Source organism: Dendrobates tinctorius, unplaced genomic scaffold, assembly GCF_039654945.1.
Source record: "Dendrobates tinctorius isolate UK_male_01 unplaced genomic scaffold, ASM3965494v1 ptg000086l, whole genome shotgun sequence".
NCBI lineage: Eukaryota > Metazoa > Chordata > Amphibia > Anura > Dendrobatidae > Dendrobates > Dendrobates tinctorius.
Genome location: NW_027361754.1, coordinates 66,374,156 through 66,393,026, shown reverse-complemented (window position 1 = coordinate 66,393,026; position 18,871 = coordinate 66,374,156). Strand labels below are relative to the sequence as shown.

General features: G+C 42.5%; 1 protein-coding gene across 2 annotated transcripts in view; it reads left to right on the top strand.

Annotated features, from left to right (window-relative positions):
• Positions 1 to 342: 342 nt before the first annotated feature.
• The window catches only part of TMEM51 (transmembrane protein 51), a 66,696-nt gene continuing 48,167 nt past the window's right edge, over positions 343 to 18,871 (top strand). The window contains exon 1 of one of the 2 annotated variants that reach the window (XM_073585541.1): positions 343 to 546. The gene's annotated coding sequence lies outside the window, so the exon portion shown is untranslated. The remainder of the gene's footprint in view (positions 547 to 18,871) is intronic. The other variant, XM_073585540.1, reaches the window with a different exon arrangement.

Below are 18,871 nucleotides of genomic sequence, written 5' to 3'. Positions count from 1 at the left end.
TGTCCGCATGTGCGTAATTTTCTATGAAACAGAAAATGCTTTTCAAGATGCAAATACATCTTGTGCCCCGTTGTGTCTTGTAACTTTATAGTCTCGCCGTATTTTCAGCTCCTAGCGAAGGCCGAAGTCCAATATCAACGTTAATTAAAGGAGCAATTTAGTGATATTTAATGACAGTGTTGGAAAATTGTCTTTTTATTGTTCAATGCCTCTAAATATAGGAAGTTCAGAATGGTGCTACAGTCGGTTTAGATTAACCCCTGAGCAGCCAGGAGAGCTATGCAAAAATCCCAACAGGGAGTCCCTGAGGATGGCTTGAATTTTCGCAAATAGGTTGGGCATTAGGACCTAGGAAGCCTCTCTTCTTCCTAGTTCCTGAAAGTGGGGGTGGAAGGGTGTGTGCAGTTCATTGCACCTTCCTAGTGTATCCTGCACTCACAGGAGCTGCATTCTGGCCTTTTTCTGGGGAGTCTTGAAAGTTTTGGATTAGTCTTGAAGTTTTGGGGGCCCCTCATGATGCAATAAAGTGAATTTGACCTGAAGGAGGTGAGTACAAGGCTGATTCCTCAGCAAACTGCCCACACCTGGCCACAGGTGATCAGCAGAACATTGACTAGTCAGACCTATACTTGTAGGTACTGTCTCCAACCTCTACAGAACACCACTTTATATCGTGGGGCGCGTAGTAGAGGGGCCCAGTTACTGTAGTCTACAAACTGGGCTTTTGAAGAATTGTATCACAAAGTTTCAAACTTTTCTACAGGAAAGATGTATATCTTTGTACCGTGTTAGCCAGTGGATAGAAAAATATTCAGGATTGAGAGTCCTCAGTAGTTGATACCTTTTAATACCTTTTAACCATTAAAAGGTATCAACTACTGAGGACTCTCAATCCTGAATATTAAACTTTTCTACAAAACTTTTCTTGTTCTTAAAGGCACATACACAGTATCAAACCCTTAAAACTTTAAAAAGTTCCGCTATATGACTACGACTTTATGAGCGGTGGAACCAGAATTAAGCAAACCGAGCCGCAAATGGACCCTGGATACTTTTGATATGCGTTGGCCGTATTGATTTGCCCAGAAGGGTAGTCACTTGTAAGAATTCAAAGCGAACAATTTGCTGCATTGACTTGTCCGTGTGGTTCTAACCAGGCAGAATGTGCATTGATTTTTCGATCCTGGGGCTAGGCTTTATGTTAGATCATCAGGATGGTGATTTTTCGGGGTCCTACTGTGTGATGTATGTGGGATGGCGTACATAAAGGATCCACATTATGGCTGGAAGGGCTCGTTCAGACAAGTGGTTTTTTTGATCGATAAGCCATGTAGACAGCAAACAGACCAATGCAAGTGAATGGGATACTTCAGATGAATGTTTTTACATACATACATAGGCTGCTTTCACATATCAGTTTTTTGGCATCAGTCACAATCCGTTGTGAAAAACTGATGCAACAGATCCGTTTTTCGCCGGATCCGTCAAAAAAAGGATCAGTTGCCGGATTTTGTCATTTCTCAGACAGCAAAGGATCCATGGCCCATAGGCTTCCATTCTAGCAAAAATCGGACAGTGACGGATCCGTCGCTGTCCTATTTTTCAACGTAGACAAAAAAAGTTGGTATGTCCGTTGTCTCCAGCCGATGGACAAGAATTAACGACGGATGAAACGTTCGGCCATCCGTCACTAATACAAGCCTATGAGAAAAAAACGGATCCAGCTGCATCAGTCGCCGGATCTGTTTTTTTCAAAAAACGACGGTTAGCGACTGACTGGAAAAAAAACTGATCTGTGAAGGGGCCTATACGCAGTACATAGTGCATGGGTGTGATTTTATCTTGATTAATTTAAACAGTCTATTACACTGAATGGGTGCATTAAAAACCCAAACAATTGAAATATAGATCAGTGGCATTTATTAACATGAAACCATGTTTCCTAAGTTGTAGATGCATTTTCTGGATGAAAAACTGCCTAATGCCTCATTCAGACGTCCGTATTTTCCACGTATGAGAAGAACGGATCAATTATTCTCATCAGACTTTGATCAATGTGTGGTCTGATTTGTCATTCATTTTTCTCATACGGAAAAAACTAAGTTTCTCCACCATCTCCATTCTGACAGTTCGGGAACATTGGACCACCCTCGGATCCAACTGCCATCAAGTTTTTTTTACGGACCCATAGACTTGCATTACCGACTTTGATGCAACGCTCTGATCAAAATAGGACTTGGCTCCGATATTTTCCATGGACGACTCAGTCCGAAGATAAATCAAACATGTAACAGCCCCATATAATATCGTAGTAATAAGTGCTGGCCGTGAAAAAAATGGATAGCGCTTGTATGAGAAAAACTGACGTCTGAATGAGCCCTAACACTCAAACCCTGTGCGGTTTTACTGGATGCAACCTGGATCACCATATAATCCTACGATGTTAGCTTCAATAGAACCGCAAACGGGTTTAAATGTTACGTTAAATATTTTGTACCTTTTTTATATTTTTTTTTTATCCATTTGATGGTTTGATGACGCTTTGTTGGCGAAGCACACTTTGGGATATTTTGATCATTTTTAGTTATTTTTGCATAATAGTTTTTCATTGTGCAATTTTACCATTGTACATTGCACTTTAAATGTTTGAACAAGGTAATTTATTGTGTTTTTTTTGTACTACTTTATCTATTTGAGTTAAGGCATTGACTATAAGTGATAAGCCTTGTTTGCTCTTTGTGGGTTTAATTTTTTATTTTAATCCGTTTTGTTATTTTAACAAGATCTTATTTATTTGGATTATTATTATTTATTGTTATAGCGCCATTTATTCCATGGCGCTTTACATGTAAGGAGGGGTATACATAATAAAAACAAGTACAATAATGTTAAACAATACAAGTCATAACTGGTACAGGAGGAGAGAGGACCCTGCCCACGAAGGCTCACAATCTGCAAGGATTGCTTTATTATACATGGTTGCATAGTCTCCTTCAGCAATACATGGGTCGTTACTTGCCCAATGTAATCGCATATTTATGACCACCTTATGAATATGGGTTGAATGCCATATGGGTAAGTGTCCTTAAGCTATGTGCACACGTACTTTTGAGAGCTGCGGATTTGTAAAAAAACCGCAGGTCAAAAGTCCTGCGGTTTCACACCTCACAATGGATAAGGTGTGAAACCGCAGCGGAATCCGCACAAAGAATTGACATGCTGTGGATTGCAACCCGCAGCAAATCCGCGCGGAAAAATCTGCATCATGTGCACAGCATTTTTGGTTTCACCATTGAAAACAATGGTACTGTACAACGCAGCAGAAGAAACGCTGCAGATCCGCAGCAGAATCCTCACCGTGTGCACACAGCCTTACAGTACACATGATGTATCTACATTAAGGAGCTCATAAAAGTACATTAGTGGAGCTTTACTCATCAACAGAAATATTTCAGGAAGTTCCCAGAACTGAAGATAAGGGAGATACAGCACTGATAATGGGGGAAGGGATTTTTCTTGTAAAACACCACACTACAGACAGCCTCAAAGCAGCCTGACATCGGCTGATAACTGGGTACAATAGAGCGCTCAGATTGCAAACTTTTTAGTTTTGTGTCTCCTTGCACACCACCGTATACAGTGCAGGGCTGTTCATGAGCATTACCCTACTCAGCACTGGAGAATGTGGCCTTATTAAGTGCTCCCTGTCACGTCATGGTGATGAATGCCAGTCTTTGTAGGGGGCACCCTGCTGTCCTGTTTGACTTATTGTAAAATTTATTCCAGTGTTTGGAAGCTGAAAAGCCAGCCAGCACTTTGGGGGGGGAAGGGACGATCATGTTGCAATTCTACTAATCAGGGCCCACAAAAGCATCTTGGGTTTTGCCTGTAAAGTTTGCATGAATATGAATAGACAACCAACGAAATTTGCTCAGGAAACATCACAGAATGGATCTTATCAGGCCTGTTAGGTTATGTGCGCACGTGGAGTATTTGCTTGCAGAAATTTCTGCATCTCTTGGCAGGAAAACGCTGCGGCAAAAACGCACGTTTTTGGTGCATTTTTGTTGAGTTTTTGTATTTTTTTTTTTTTTGCATGCGTTTTTGTACAGCAATGAAGGCTTTTTTTTTTTACCTAAATAGATATTTAAAAAAAACAACAAAAAACTTTGTGATGTAATTTCTTGGTTCAATACACGTAGCCCGATGGGAGCAGTAGTCTCATCAGCCCACACCTGCGGTAAGCTTTTTACAGCAGGTCAGCGCTGCGGGTCACAGTCATAGCTGCGGGGTCACGCTGACATCTGACAGCATGAACCCGCAGTGCTCTGACCGATGATCTTACCGGCAGTAGCGTTACCGCGGGTCACAGTTGTGGGGTCACGTTGACAGCTGACAGCATGACCCCCACAGCGCTCTGAAAGACTGTCTTACCGGTGGTAGCGTTACCACCGTCACAACTGCAGGGTCACGCTGACATCTGACAGCATGACCCACTGCGCTCTGACCAAAGGTCTTACCAGCGGTTGCATTACCTCCGGTGTTTCCCACACTGTCACACAGATGGCATCGTAGGAAATGCCATAGGAAGCCGGTAAACTGCAAAGAAAAACTCTGAAAATCCACAAACTTTTTTACACCTGCGTTTTTTGCTGCGGATTTGACTGATTCAATTGAAGTCAATGGGTGAAAAACAGTGCAGAGACGCACGAAGAATTGACATGCCGCAAAAAAAAAGCGCACTTCAAATACTCAATTTACTGATCATATGCACAACACTTCAGGATTGTCATTGAATAAGGATTCCATAGCGATTTTAGCTAATTTCTGCATGGGAAACGCATCAAAAAAGCACTGTGTGCACATAGCCTAAAAAGTCAATGACCGTAAGGCTACATTCCCACTATTAGTTTTTGTTGAGGTTTGTTTTTTTTTTTTTTGTTTTTTTTTGCAAAAAATGCAAGCAACCTATAATCGGTGGAAACCTAGCCTTAGGCTAAGTGCACACGTTGCAGAAAATTTCTGCACAAAAACCTGAATCCCTTCCCAGAAACCGCACCTATTTTTCCGCGGTGGTTTTTGCGCGGTTTTGATGCGTTTTTGATGCGTTTTTTACCGCAGCGGTTTCTAAACGCATGGGAGTAGCCAAAACCGCGGAACAATCCGCAAAATTAATGAGCATGCTGCGTTTTTTACCGCGATGCGTTTTTTTGCGGTAAACGCATCAATGTGCACAAAAAGTGCAAAATGCATAGAAATGACTGTGCAGCTTATTTTTAGCGGTTTTATAGTGAAAACCGCGGTAAAAACCGCTAAAAAAACGCTGTGTGTGAACACAGCCTAAGGGTATTTGCAGCAGTATCTGTAGGTAAAAAGTGTTTGTCTTTTTTTTTTTTTTTTTTTCTTCCCATTTATCTCAATGGGTAAAAAACAGTTAACTTGCTGCAGATTTGAAGAAAAAAAAAACGTTTTGCAGGTTCAAATCCGCAGGGAAAAAAATAAGCAGCGAGTGCAGTAGATTTCAGAAACATCATCTTCTTTGCTGGTTCCGTAAAACTTTAGGTTTTTGGGGTTGTTTTTTTTTTTTTTGTTTTAATCTGCAGTTTAAGGGGGTTGTCCGGTCAAAACCGATAACTTTGCAGTCACTCTGTGTGACTGCAAACTTAGGCCGGGTGCACAAGTTCAGTCAGGGTTGCCACTAGGAATTTCAGGGCCCATACTGGCAAAATTTTCAGAGCCCCCTTGAGACTCTGCCCAGGCTCCACCCCAGCCCCGCCTCCACCCCTCTGTCCACAGTCCCACAGCTCTCTCCTGGAAAAACTCCACTTCTCACGACAAGGTAGACTCTTTTTGGCCAGGCCCTACTCTACACTATCCTATTAAACATTTATTAAATAATATTTCTTGGACGCAGGTTCAGTTTCTGCGCCAGCAGAAGCCTACCGCTAGGGCCCGGTGAGCAGATGAGACGGGGCCCGATGCGGGCCCCCTCTGCCCACCGGGCCCCATACGCCTCTCAGGGCAGTAATGCTCTGATGGCGGCCCTGCGTTCAGTAATTGGCACCTCTTTGGATGCAGCTATTGAATGCAGGTGATTTCGTATGTGATCACTAGGGTGACCGCAAAAAATCGATGTCGGAATTTTGTCTGTCTGGACCCCACAAAACGATTCCCCTTTCCAGATATTGAGAGAGCCAAAATTTGAGCTCGATCAAACGACGTTAACCCGTGCCGCTCGTCGCTCAAAGTTTGAAAAAATCCAAATCCAAAAGATGAACCATCAGAGCACGCTAGGGTTGTAAATCCAAAAGTTAGGAAAGAAAAATTAAGAGGTAGGAAGTAACCGACTTTAACGACCTTCTGACAAAAGATGAAGAACAAAAGCAATATGTCCTGCAAGTTGTAAGCAAATGCCGAGCATTATATTCTGACCAAAAACTACTTAACAAAAGCTCTAGAATAGATTAGATAACTATGTAAAATTATCAACTCATGTAGGTTAGTGTGCTCTGATGGTTCATCTGTGCTACTGAGCAATTTATTAGCCATTAACAACTTTTCGTTGTCTGTAATGGTGGGATCAAAAAACGATAATCCCACCAACTCTGCATTCAAATACCACAAATGGTTCGAAAATTTGGTCAGGGCTATTTCTGCAATGTTGTTGTCACATTCTTTATAGTCTAACAGACTATGCAAAATACCTAAATCTTAAAATACCTCAATTTGGATTTTTTCAAACTTTGAGCGACGAGCGGCACGGGTTAACGCCGTTTGATCGAGCTCAAATTTTGGCTCTCTCAATATCTGGAAAGGGGAATCGTTTTGTGGGGTTCAGACGAACAAGATTCTGACTTTTTTTTTTTTTCCCCCCCATATGAGATCCGGTCACCCTAGTGATCACTGAACCGTGTGGAATCACCGTGTCGCGTCCAATACATTGTAAGGGTGACATTTATCTTGCGGAGACGCGAGCCTGTGGTCTGGAGAGATGCGTCGTATGTCCATCTCTGCAGGTGAGCTGCGGCGTCTGTGCATGCATACCTCCGTCCTGTGGGCACGGCCTCGTTCTCCAAACACATTTATTGAGTGAGGCATGCCCACTGGCCGGCCGCATCAGTAGACGTGGCGCGGTTTCGGCTCAATACAAGTGTATGAAACGAGGCCACACCCACTGGCCAAGAGTACGTATAACTCATATATACCCTCGAGTCCCGTACCTGAAACCGGCTCATCCCCGCAGCGCACAATGTGTGCGGTGGGGAAATTCATAACTCGGCAGTCACATAGAATGAATGCAGACTTATTGGTTTTGACAGGACAACTCCTTTTAATATTGGTCTTCATTGGCACAACCGCGTGAATGGACCCTGTATGACGGCTAATTGAATCAGTGTTGAAGATCCGTGTGCACTTGTGCTCTAGAAACAACCTTAATGGCATTCAGTAGAGCCTGGCATATGCTATGGGTTTATAGACGTTTATGGGTGCTATGTTAGTTGACTGTAAAACATGGACCTATGATACAGTAATGTGCATTAAACTTGCTCATATTACAAACTTGTTTTTTTTTGTTTTTTGTTTTAATATACCCCCTCTTCCACATTAAACGAGTTGTCCGCTACCCACACACTTTAATAATGGCTCCACTGTGTAAAATAATAACACTGTATAGTCCCTGGACAGACGTCGTTCTTCTGCTCTCTGCACTATGTTCATGTTACATTTACAATGTCAAGTGACTGTTGCAGTCTGACAGAATAGTAAAGGCTGCAGCCGATCACCGATCTCTAATTCTTGCAGCGGTCGTCGCATGACTTGTTGTCACGTGACCACCCAGGGAGACAGCACAGATATCAGAGGAATGGCACTGGGGCCTGGAAGGCAGTACAGTATATTTATATTTTTACTGCAAACTGGAGCTAATAAAGTGGTTTTCTGGACTTTAACATTGATGGCCTATCTGATCATGGGCATGCGACACCCGGCACCATCGCCGATCAGCTGTCCCCAGTGTCGGCGCCAGCAGGCACTGCTTAGTTACGGAGCTGAACAGTATAGGTCCGTCCACTACATGGTGGCCACAGGCGAGTACTGCACGTCTGCCCCCTATGGATTTGAGTAGGGGGCGGATGGACAGAACCCAGCCACAGCCACTATGTACAGTCATCAGCGCTATCTGAGCAGTTCTGGCCACCACTGGGAATAGCTGATCGGCGTGGTGCCAGCCAGGTGTTGCACCTCCACGATCAGGCTTTGACCTATCCTAAGGATTGGCCATCAGTGTTTTAATAAACAGAGGTGTGCATATGGCTGGAACTCACTTCTTTGGTGAGACGTGTGTTAGGTGGTCTAGAGCGTAGTTGACTTAAACTAAACTTTTGAAATGAACTTTCAGAAATAAATTGTTCCAAACACAAATGCATGTTACATTACAGATCTCTCAACAGTGGGAAAATAATCACAGCTCGCATAACATTTATAGAACTCAAGCAGTGGGAGGTCTGCTGTATATGCACCACATAGGAGATGGGGAAACTGCTGCATATGCATCACATAGGAGTCCACCCTTGCTTTAAGCAATCCAAAAAACTTGATAATACAAAAATCATATAATTAATCCTGATTATGAAACTCCCACAGTAAATAAAGACGTCCAAACCCACCAATTTCTGTTGGTTTCAACAATCCATCTAATGTGTATGGGGGGTCTTTATGCATTTCCACCTGACATTCCTCCTGCTTTTATTTTTTTACCTACGTCAATAAGCCACTGCCAGATGATTGACTGACTACTTCTCTCTCATAGAGAACACTGTGCTCCTGTGTATGAAGAAGTTGGGTTGACAATCTATCGAAGGTGTATGTTGGGCTTTAGCATTCTCTATATAATAAGTAAGATGAAATAACCTGTGTACGTTAATTACTTTACATTATATGAGTAAAAATGTTGTTGAATGGTGATGTCACAACAATTCTATTTGTAGATTGATGATGTCATATGACTCATCTTCAAGGAGTTGTTGTGTCTGAAGCGGATTGTACCTGTTTAGTGATGCTTCTGGAAAAATGCAAACAGGTAACATTTTTAGTTAAGAGAAGGCACCCATGACACAGTTATACTTGCCTGGTTACTACTGTTAACGTTCATGTGGATCACATTGAAATGTGGCTGCCATATTACTATTTAAAGGGGTTGGCCCACTAAAACAACTACATGTTACTGATCGCTGGGGTGGTAGGCATGGGCTAAATAGGAAATATAAAGTCTATAAATCCTGCACACCATTGAGCAATAGCGTATGTTCGCTGTGTTCAAAGCGCTGCCATCTATTGAACGCAGGTGAATCCTCGTGTTCACTGAAGTATGCGGATTTACCCCGTCCAATACATTCTATTGGTGAAATTTCTCTTGCGGAAACTAGAGACTATGGAAAAGAAAATGACATGCTGCGGTCTTGATATAGGCGCCGCATGTCAGTCTCCAGGTGATCCACGAGCACGCATATTGGACGTTGAATTCCTATAAATCCCATCAAACCACAGCAATTTCTGATCGTGGGCACATACTATGCGTCCATAGTCGCCCCCGGGCACTGACATGTGACGCGTCTATCATGACCGCAGCATGTCGGTTCCTCTTGCGGAGACGCTAGTCTCCACAAGAGAAATTTCCCCAATAGAATTTATTTGATGCGGTAAATCCGCACGGTTCAGTGATCGCACGTGGATTTACCTGCGTTCAATAGAAGGCACCTCTTTGTATGAAGCGAGCACAGCTAGTTCCGAATCATGGGCTCCCGGCCTAAGTGGTCCACATTGGGGTTACTATTTTACTAAGTTCCACATAGGATGCAGATCTCACCAGCTCCCTAGTTAAAAAGAAAAAAAAATGCTACCAGTGAACATAGCCTTTACAGAGCTTCAAGCCGTCCTGAACATGACAGCTGGTGTTCACTTGGTCCTGGACAATGCCCGGTGACCCTGGAGTGGAGAGCATTGAACTTAGAGTCCAGTTCACATAGATGAATTTCACCAATTAACTATGTCAGCTATTCTATTACTGGAAGCGGCACAATGCAAACAGTCCGTCCATTCATTACGCTCTTGCAATCTAGACAAATAGGCGAATGTGAGGCCTCCAAAGGTTTCCCCTGAGCTTCAACATTGTTTCCTTATTTGTGATCAAACAGATACATCTGTTATGTTACTAGTAATATGTAACCATAATGATGTGGAGGGGGGACATGTGTTGTCTTGTTTCCTCTACTTGAAGGACAGGTTTAGAAATAAAATGTTTGCAAAGTAACAAAAGTGATTTTAGCATAAATTTTCTGAGCATACCTTAGTAAATGGCTGTGATGAAGTAGATGTAAAGGCCTATACACTTCCTATTGAGTTGTATCGTAATGTCTGAAGCGGCTTCATAGCAGAAAACGCCTGAAGAATGGACAGTCCAGTACTTATAGCTACTTGGCTTGTTAGAAACCTGAAGCAGTTAAGAGTTTCGAAAGACAGTCTGAAAATGTGCTGACTTTTATCAAAGTGGCTCATGCTGCCTAAAAAAAAATGACACCCTTGGGGAAAAGTCGGGTAGCAGCATAACTCGGACGGAGATGGCAATGCAATGCTGATTGGCCGTTGTCTTTCCTGACCCAGCGTGACAGAGTATTTCTATGCAGCTGTCGGGAAAGCCGCCGGCCAGTCCAAGCACTATGCTGCTATCCCTGTCCAAGTTATACAGCAGTCTAACTCTTCCCTTACGTTATCTAGTCTAAGTTTACACCACAGTGCACCACAATGTAGCAAATCAAAGTGAGCTAACTAATAGAATGTTTAGTCTAAAAGTTTACAGCATCTAAGGGAAGAGTCAGTGCTGTTTAACTCTGACGGGGATGGCAACGCAATGCTTGGACTGGCCGGCGGCTTTCCCGACAGCTTCAAAGACATACTCTGTTATTCTGGGTCAGGATAGATGACGGCCAGTCCAAACATTGTGTTGCCATCCCCATCCGAGTTAAACGGCAGTCTGACTCTTCCCTTGCAATGTCTAGTCTAAGTTTTGACCACCTATTAGCTTATTTTGGTTTGCTAAATTGTGGTGCATTATCTGTGCACGGGCTTCCAATTCCGGCCTCGACTCCTTACCACCTCTTCCCGATAGGTCACGGTTGCTTGTTGAACATGTTTCAAAAGCTTTTTCTAAAACGAATAAATGTGGTACATTTTTTTTGCAAGAATTAAGCCAAAACTGTAGCAGAAGTAGTTTAGTAAATTGACCACTATGTCTATAGATGTTCCGATACGAGGGCTTTGGCTAATTATGGGCACCAGCGCCAAGAACAAGGCCTTCCGTTGTCAAAAAATTAATTGAACAGTTAATTTTATGTTTGAGAACACATTAAAAAATTTATGTAGATAGCCTGCAGTCATGCGAGATCTCTTGTTAAATTAAGGAATACAATTTAGAATAGGTGATGAGTTCGGAGGGCAAGAAAGGAGGTGAACATGCGGGTCTGCTGCGTGGAGCTGAAAGCTGTCAAGACAACTGTTGCTAATGAACAGGGGAAGGTAAAAGCCAATATTAATCCTGGATCAGCAATTTGTCCCGAGGGACTAGAGAGAGAATGTAGAGCATCGTTATAATGGTCAGCTGTGCAGATAGGGGCGCAGTCTACTGCATCTTATGAAGATGACCCCGCGGTAAAGCAGCTGCTGAGCCCAAGGAGCTATTAATTCTTACGTTTTAGACTGGAGACTCTGATCGAATACATTCTGTGACATTGCATGAGTATTGATTGTTGTAAACCTATAGAAATGTAAAATAAAATGTCTTAACTTTGATGGACAACAGGCAGCAGCCAAGGGACAGAAATGAGCAGTACAGGAGAAATGATGGAGTCCTTGGATCCTCTATTTTCAAGATCAGTGTGACCTCCAGAGGTTGGACCATCAGAGGTCAGAATGCTCAAACCTATCCTAGCCAGTTGCCATGATATTCTAAGAAGAATATACCTTGAAGTCAAATATTGGAATTTTTGGCTGATGAACTAATGTGCATGGGTGGAGGTTTGACAATTCCTTTATCTGACATCCATGTTTAGAAAGAAATAAGAAGGATCAGGCATGTTAAGTTCTAACATGCCTGACCTATTGTTCATTTGGGAGATGTATGAACATGAGTCGACTTAGAATCATAGACATCTCTTCGTTGACATTATTTTATTTTTTATTTTTTTCCATCTGGAATGGTGGCTTAAAAACTTAACCGCAGAGAAGGATCTATTGTTTAACTTTTTTCAGTACCGTGCTGTAAGGGTATGTGCCCATGATCCAGAGTTGCTGTGGGTTTGACAAAGGGTCAAACCTGCAGTGGCCAGCTGTTACAGCATAGTGGACGGGATTTCAAGAAATGTCTACTATGCGTGCTTCTGCATCCGCAGCTCACCCGCAGAGACTGACATGCGGTGCGTCTTTCCAGACCGCAACATGTAAACTTCTCTTGCGGAGGCACTAGTCTCCAAAAGAGAAATTGCATCAATAGAATGTATTAAACGCAGTGAATCCGCACGGTTCAGTCAACACATGTGGATTTACCTGCGTTAAATAGAAGGCAGCGCTATGGACTCAGTGAACATAGGCGGCTTCCAATGCGCTGCTAGTTCCAGATCGTGGGCACTCGTCCTAACAATTCCAAAACCATGCTGTGCTTTTAGGATGTGTGCGTTTTTTTTTTTTTTGTTTTTCTTTTTGGAGGCAGTCAAAAATGTTGCATTTTTGAGAAACTTTTATATTTATTGCAACAGATTACTTGCACAGTGCCTAGCTTTGAAAGGTTTCTTTTAGGATCCACTTAAAATGACAAAAGCGACATGCGCTTTTTTTCTTGACCACGCGTTTCGAACCCTCTACAGGAAAGTGGGGAAAAAAAATATGATCAAACTCGTACAAAGAGCAAAGTGGATTTTTCATAGAAATGAATTGGATGAGTTTTTGAAGAGTATAGGGAGAGGCTCCAGTAAAAAAAAAAAAAAAAACTTTCTGCACATAGCCTTTAGGCTGGGGTCAGATGAGCGTATAAAAAAATAAAGTTTCATCCAGATAACTCGTGCAATTTTCATCCATATTACCATGTGTGTGTCATCTTTTTGTGGCCGTTTGTTATGTCCATCTTTATAAATCAACATTTTTAATATGTACGGTAGTTGACGAAATAGTTTAATATATTGATGATGGCAATGTATCTGTAAAAATTAGATGATGAATAGTTGATTCAATCTCCTTTTTTTTTTCCCTTTTTTTTTGCGTACACTTGGACTTGTATATACAATTCTCATCTGATATTCAGAAGACAATAGTACGTGATGTGATTTCCCCCCCATCCTTCTTCCTCACATTGCTCCACATGCACATATTGGTCCATGTGAAAAAAGACTGAAACAATCCTACTTAATTACATTGGTTAGCACTAGTGATGAGCGAACATGACATAAGGTGTTATATAAGCATGCTCAGTTGCTAACCGAGTGACTTTGGTTTGCTAGAAAAATATGTTCGAATCCCCGCGGCTGCATGTCTCGCGGCTGTTAGACAGCCAACATACGCAGGGATTTCCTAACAAACAGACATGTGTTGCAGCTGTCGAACAGCCGTGAGACATGCAGCCACGGGGTCTTGAACATATTTTTTTGAGCACGTCAAAGACACTCTGTTAGCACCCGAGCATGCTCAGATAACACCTAATCCAAGCACGTCTGCCCATCACTAGCTAGAACACGTTCATATAATACAGTCATCTGATTTGGCCCTTAGGCTCAGCTCACATGACCATATTTTCCTGGATATTCATTTTTAGGGCTGTCTGTGGGAAAACAGTGGTGGCCATGTCACCTAGGCAGTATTACAGAAGTACTGCAGTGTATCATCCAGCCATTTAAAATGTTGTGGGGTTAAGACCCCTAAATTTGATGGTTAAAAAAAGTTTATTTTTTGTTTTTTTCCCCATATACAGTGTCTTGTACAAGGTGAGGCATGTAGGAGGATTAAAAAGAAAAATGGTAAAATATTCAGAAGCCTTATGTACATGAAAATTGAACCAGTAACAAAAACTGTCTTGTCGAAGTTGCAAGGAAAATGTCTTGAATTTTGACAATTTAAGAATAAATTGCTTTGTAAAAAAAAAAAATCAATTGATATAAAAGTAGGAAAACATGAAAAATGTTAGGTGTTAATTTAACTAATTCCAGACCGCGCATGTGGTCATATAGAACATTTATTTTCCCAATGATATCGACGCGAAAAATACCATGAGCATAACCTAAAAAATTGTGATCCAATTTAAAAAAAAAAAAAAAGAGAAAATTGAAAGAAAAATTGAATATCCAAATGAAAACTTTTTTTTTTTTTTTTTTTTTTTTTTTTTTTAAGGGTCCTTTTAAACCTCATGTATGCAAAAAAAAATCTGAAAATGCGTCTGGGATCGGGGATAATTGACCTGTTCTTGAACTGGTTAATTTTTAGACCACACTGTAAATGCTATAAACATGGATGCTCACATAATTATACAAAGAACAAATAAAAGAAATAAGAATAATCATGATACATTTTTATTAGTAAAATGTTGAAATTCCGACGAACTGTTGGGCTCGCTTGTTAGCAACATGTTGTTTTCTGCCATCTCTAGAGCTTTATGGATGAATTGTAGCTCAGATCATACATCTGTTTCCATGGCGACTAATAAGATTTATTTCTAACTATTCCGCTTAGACAATTGATGAGCAGTCTGGTTGCAGTGGGTGACTTCTCTGCAATCATTATATACATAGTTTAGCATGATCCTGGCCTTTATGGTAGAAAGCAGCCACGTTTCTCTTAGTCTGTACAAACCTTTAAAACAGCGACACAGCTGTTCCCAGGATATGCCTAGTATTGCAGCTCGTCTCAATGGCGTGACTATGATTGCAGACAGTACTCCCTACACCTCAGATGGACGATTATCCCTTGAGGACAGCAGATTTGTCCATTGTTAGTGGTACATTGCTATTGGGGGGGAAAAGTCAATGTGCTAATTAAAGTGTAATAATTCAGCATGCAACTGTTAGTCCAAGCGTCAGAAGTTATTTTTGTTGCAATGCCCAAAGCGAATTGGTTGCATAACATATTATTACTATTGATTTCCATTGGAGTAGAATTAAAGGATGTCTGTCAGCTCCAAAGCTAAACTGACCGAAGTGCTATGTAATGGACTTGCCGTAATCCCTATCAATATCACTGTTCACTTTAGGAATTGTTGCATTTCTACAATTGTAGAGTGCACAGTGTGGGGCGGCACGGTGGCTCAGTGGTTAGCGCTGCAGCCTTGCAGCGCTGAGGTCCTGGGTTCGAATCCCACCAAGGACAACATCTGCAAGGAGTTTGTATGTTCTCCCCGTGTTTGCGTGAGTTTCCTCCGGGTACTCTGGTTTCCTCCCACATTCTAAAGACATACTGATAGGGAATTTAGATTGTGAGCCCCATCGGGGACAGTGATGATAATATGTGCAAACTGTAAAGCGCTGCGGAATATGAATATGCGCTATATATTAATAAAGATTATTAAGATTATTATTATTACGACTCCATCTCCACAGCACTGGTCACTACTGAGCGTGTACATAAAGTGCAGCACAGATTCATCTCATCTATGACTACACAGCACTGGTCCCTACTGAGCATGTACATAAAGCGCAACACAGATTCAGCTCAACTAAACGCCTAGATTTCGAAACATTTACAGCACATCCTGCACTGAACTACTGAACCCAATTTATTATATATATTTGAGTCATTCCATTTTATACTAACTCCATAACTCTGACTCCACAGCCATGATAATCAGAATTGTAATTATTTATTATGGTTTTCCAATGTCTCCATAAAAAAATATTGTATGTGTAATATTTTTTTATAAACTGTCCAAAAGAAAGATAAGTCAACTTGGCAACCATGGCTCTTCTTTTGATTAACTGGCTCGGTGGCACTTCATCATTGCGATGTTATGTCTTTCAAGGCAAGCTACTCAGAAAGAAGAGCGAAGGATGATGGCAGGTAAGAGGCGGTACTCCTGCTCCCGTCCACAGACCACTATTGAAGCTGATGGAATAAGAAGTGCTAATCTACCGTATTTTCACCAACTCTCTCTATTAAAGACCATTCTCTGTAGCGCTTGTTTCCTGATTACCGTCCTGTTTACATAGGCAGATAATCACCCAACAAGCAGAAAGCATGTACATTGGATGCTCATCTGCCTAGAACAATGATATTCTAAACGCAGAGAACATTTGTATTGATTTTTTTTTTTTCTTTGTGCACATGGAAGTGCGGTCAGCCTAGCCAAACGACTTAATCAGCTAACATATAGCCAATTGGCTATCATTTAATGGATGTTGATCGGGCAGTATAAATGCACTTGTAAGCAGGTACAGGAATGCAGTAATGCAGGGATTGCAGAACAATGCTGTATAACAATGTTATTTAATTTTTTAACAAAAAGAATGACAATTGAAGTAAAGTGTTAACACGACAGTCTGGTATTTAAACGGCACTTATCGTAGTCTTCTCTCGTCCTCATCCACACACAGTCTGATGGGAGTTGGAGTACCGGCAACGGTCATTACTCCATGCTAATTCTCTTGGATCTCTCTGCAGCATTCGACACTGTGGATCATCAGCTCCTCCTCACTATGCTCCGTTCCATTGGCCTCAAGGACACCGTTCTCTCCTGGTTCTCCTCCTATCTCTCTGACCGCTCCTTTTGCCGCTTCCTCCTCCTCTCACCTTCCCCTTACTGTTGGGGTTCCTCAAGGATCGGTTCTAGGCCCCCTCCTCTTCTCCTTGTACACTGCCCCTATTGGTCAAACAATCAGTAGATTTGGTTTCCAGTACCATCTCTATGCTGATGACACCCAATTATACGCTTCTTCTCCTGAGATCACGTCAGCCTTTCTAGAAAACACCGGCGATTGTCTAAACGCTGTCTAACATCATGTCCTCACTATATCTGAAACTGAACCTGTCAAAGACTGAACTCCTTGTGTTTCCTCCCTCTACTAATGTACCTATACCCGACATTGCCATTTCTGTGTGTGGCTCCACTATTACTCCCCAGCAACATGCCTGCTGTCTTGGGGTCATACTTGATTCCAAGCTTTCCTTTACCCCCCACATTCGATCACTGGCTCGCTCTTGTCATCTGCACCTCAAAAACATTTCTAGAATTCGACCTTTTCTTTCTTTTGAGTCTGCAAAAACTCTTACTGTTTCTCTTATTCATTCTCACTCGACTGTTGTAACGCTCTTCTAATTGGTCTCCCTCTTACCAAACTTTCCCCTCTCCAATCTGTCTTGAATGCTGCAGCCAGGATCATATTCCTCACCAATCGTTACACCGATGCCTCTACCTTGTGCCAGTCATTACACTGGCTACCCATCCACTCCAGAATTCAGTATAAACTTATTACCCTCACCCACAAATCCCTCCATGGCTCAGCACCACCCTACATCTCCTCCCTTGTTTCAGTATACCACCCTACCCGCGCCCTCCGTTCTGCTGATGACCTGTGGTTAGCATCCTCAATAATCAGAACCTCCCACTCCCGTCTCCAAGACTTTACACGTGCTGCGCCAATTCTTTGGAATGCACTTCCCAGGTCAATACGATTAGTCCCCAATCCCCACAATTTTAAGCGTGCCCTGAAAACGCATTTATTCAGACTGGTCTATCGCCTCAACATATTAACCTAATCTATCCCTGTGTGGCACAGCCAAAAGTTTTACCATAACCAGGTTCCCCGCATCATGTTCCCACATGCTTTATGCATCCATTAGCCCTCTGTGTCTGTACTGTTACACACTTAACATTATGGCTAGTCCATACAATCAGGGCAATTGTTAATACCCACCTTTCGTGTCTACCTCTTTCCTCATAGACTGTAAGCTTGTGAGCATGGCCCTCATTCCTCTTGGTATTTGTTATAATCTATGTGATTATTGTTATGCTGTAATGTCTATTGTCTGTACAAATCCCCTCCGAAATGTAAAGTGCTGCGGAATATGTCGGCGCTATAGAAATAATATTTATTATTAACGGCCGGCGTGGTGCCCTCAGGTCACCGATTCTGCCCGCTGAGCCTCTAGTCCATAAATCTGTGCAGCCGAAGTGGAGATTGCTGCAGGAGTCTCTGTCCAACACGGGTGCCGCTGCGCGTTTATCAGAAATGGGGAATGCACCTCAGGGTCCTGCACGTGGTCCCCGCTCCTCCGTGCGAACACACACGTGTTCGCGCAAGTTCTGCCGGGGTAAGGCTCCGCGCTGGCTCTCTCGCTGCACACCTGTGTCCGCTCTCACTGCCGGCAAGAAACTGAGAGCTCTTTCCCGTGCTTCCTGCTCACTGCCCAGCTTAGCCACGCCCCTTCTCCCCGGGTCATGGGACCTGTCCGGTCCCCCATTCTTTCCCCTAGCAACACTGGATGAAGCCTCGACAGTTCCAGACTCGGCATAATGCAGGTCCCCGCAGCCCAGTCTTCCTCCTTACATGCCCACCCTCCTTTAACTCTCCATTCCTTCATCAGCCGTTCACTTTTTTTTTTTTCTTTTTTTTTTTTTTAATCGATGCCAAATAAACTGGTCTTGTTCATAACGAGTGGGATGTAGTCCAGCTGTCGTCCGCTCCGTATGGCGTAGTTCAGGTTGAGTGGTAGAAGACGGGAGCATATCTTGATCCGATGAATCAGCCGTCTCTGGGGTTTCAGGCCAATGCACTTCTCTGGGACTGGCGGACTATCCAAGTCTGAGAACGAGGCGAGTGTCTTCCTCATCGCAGTCAAGAACCGT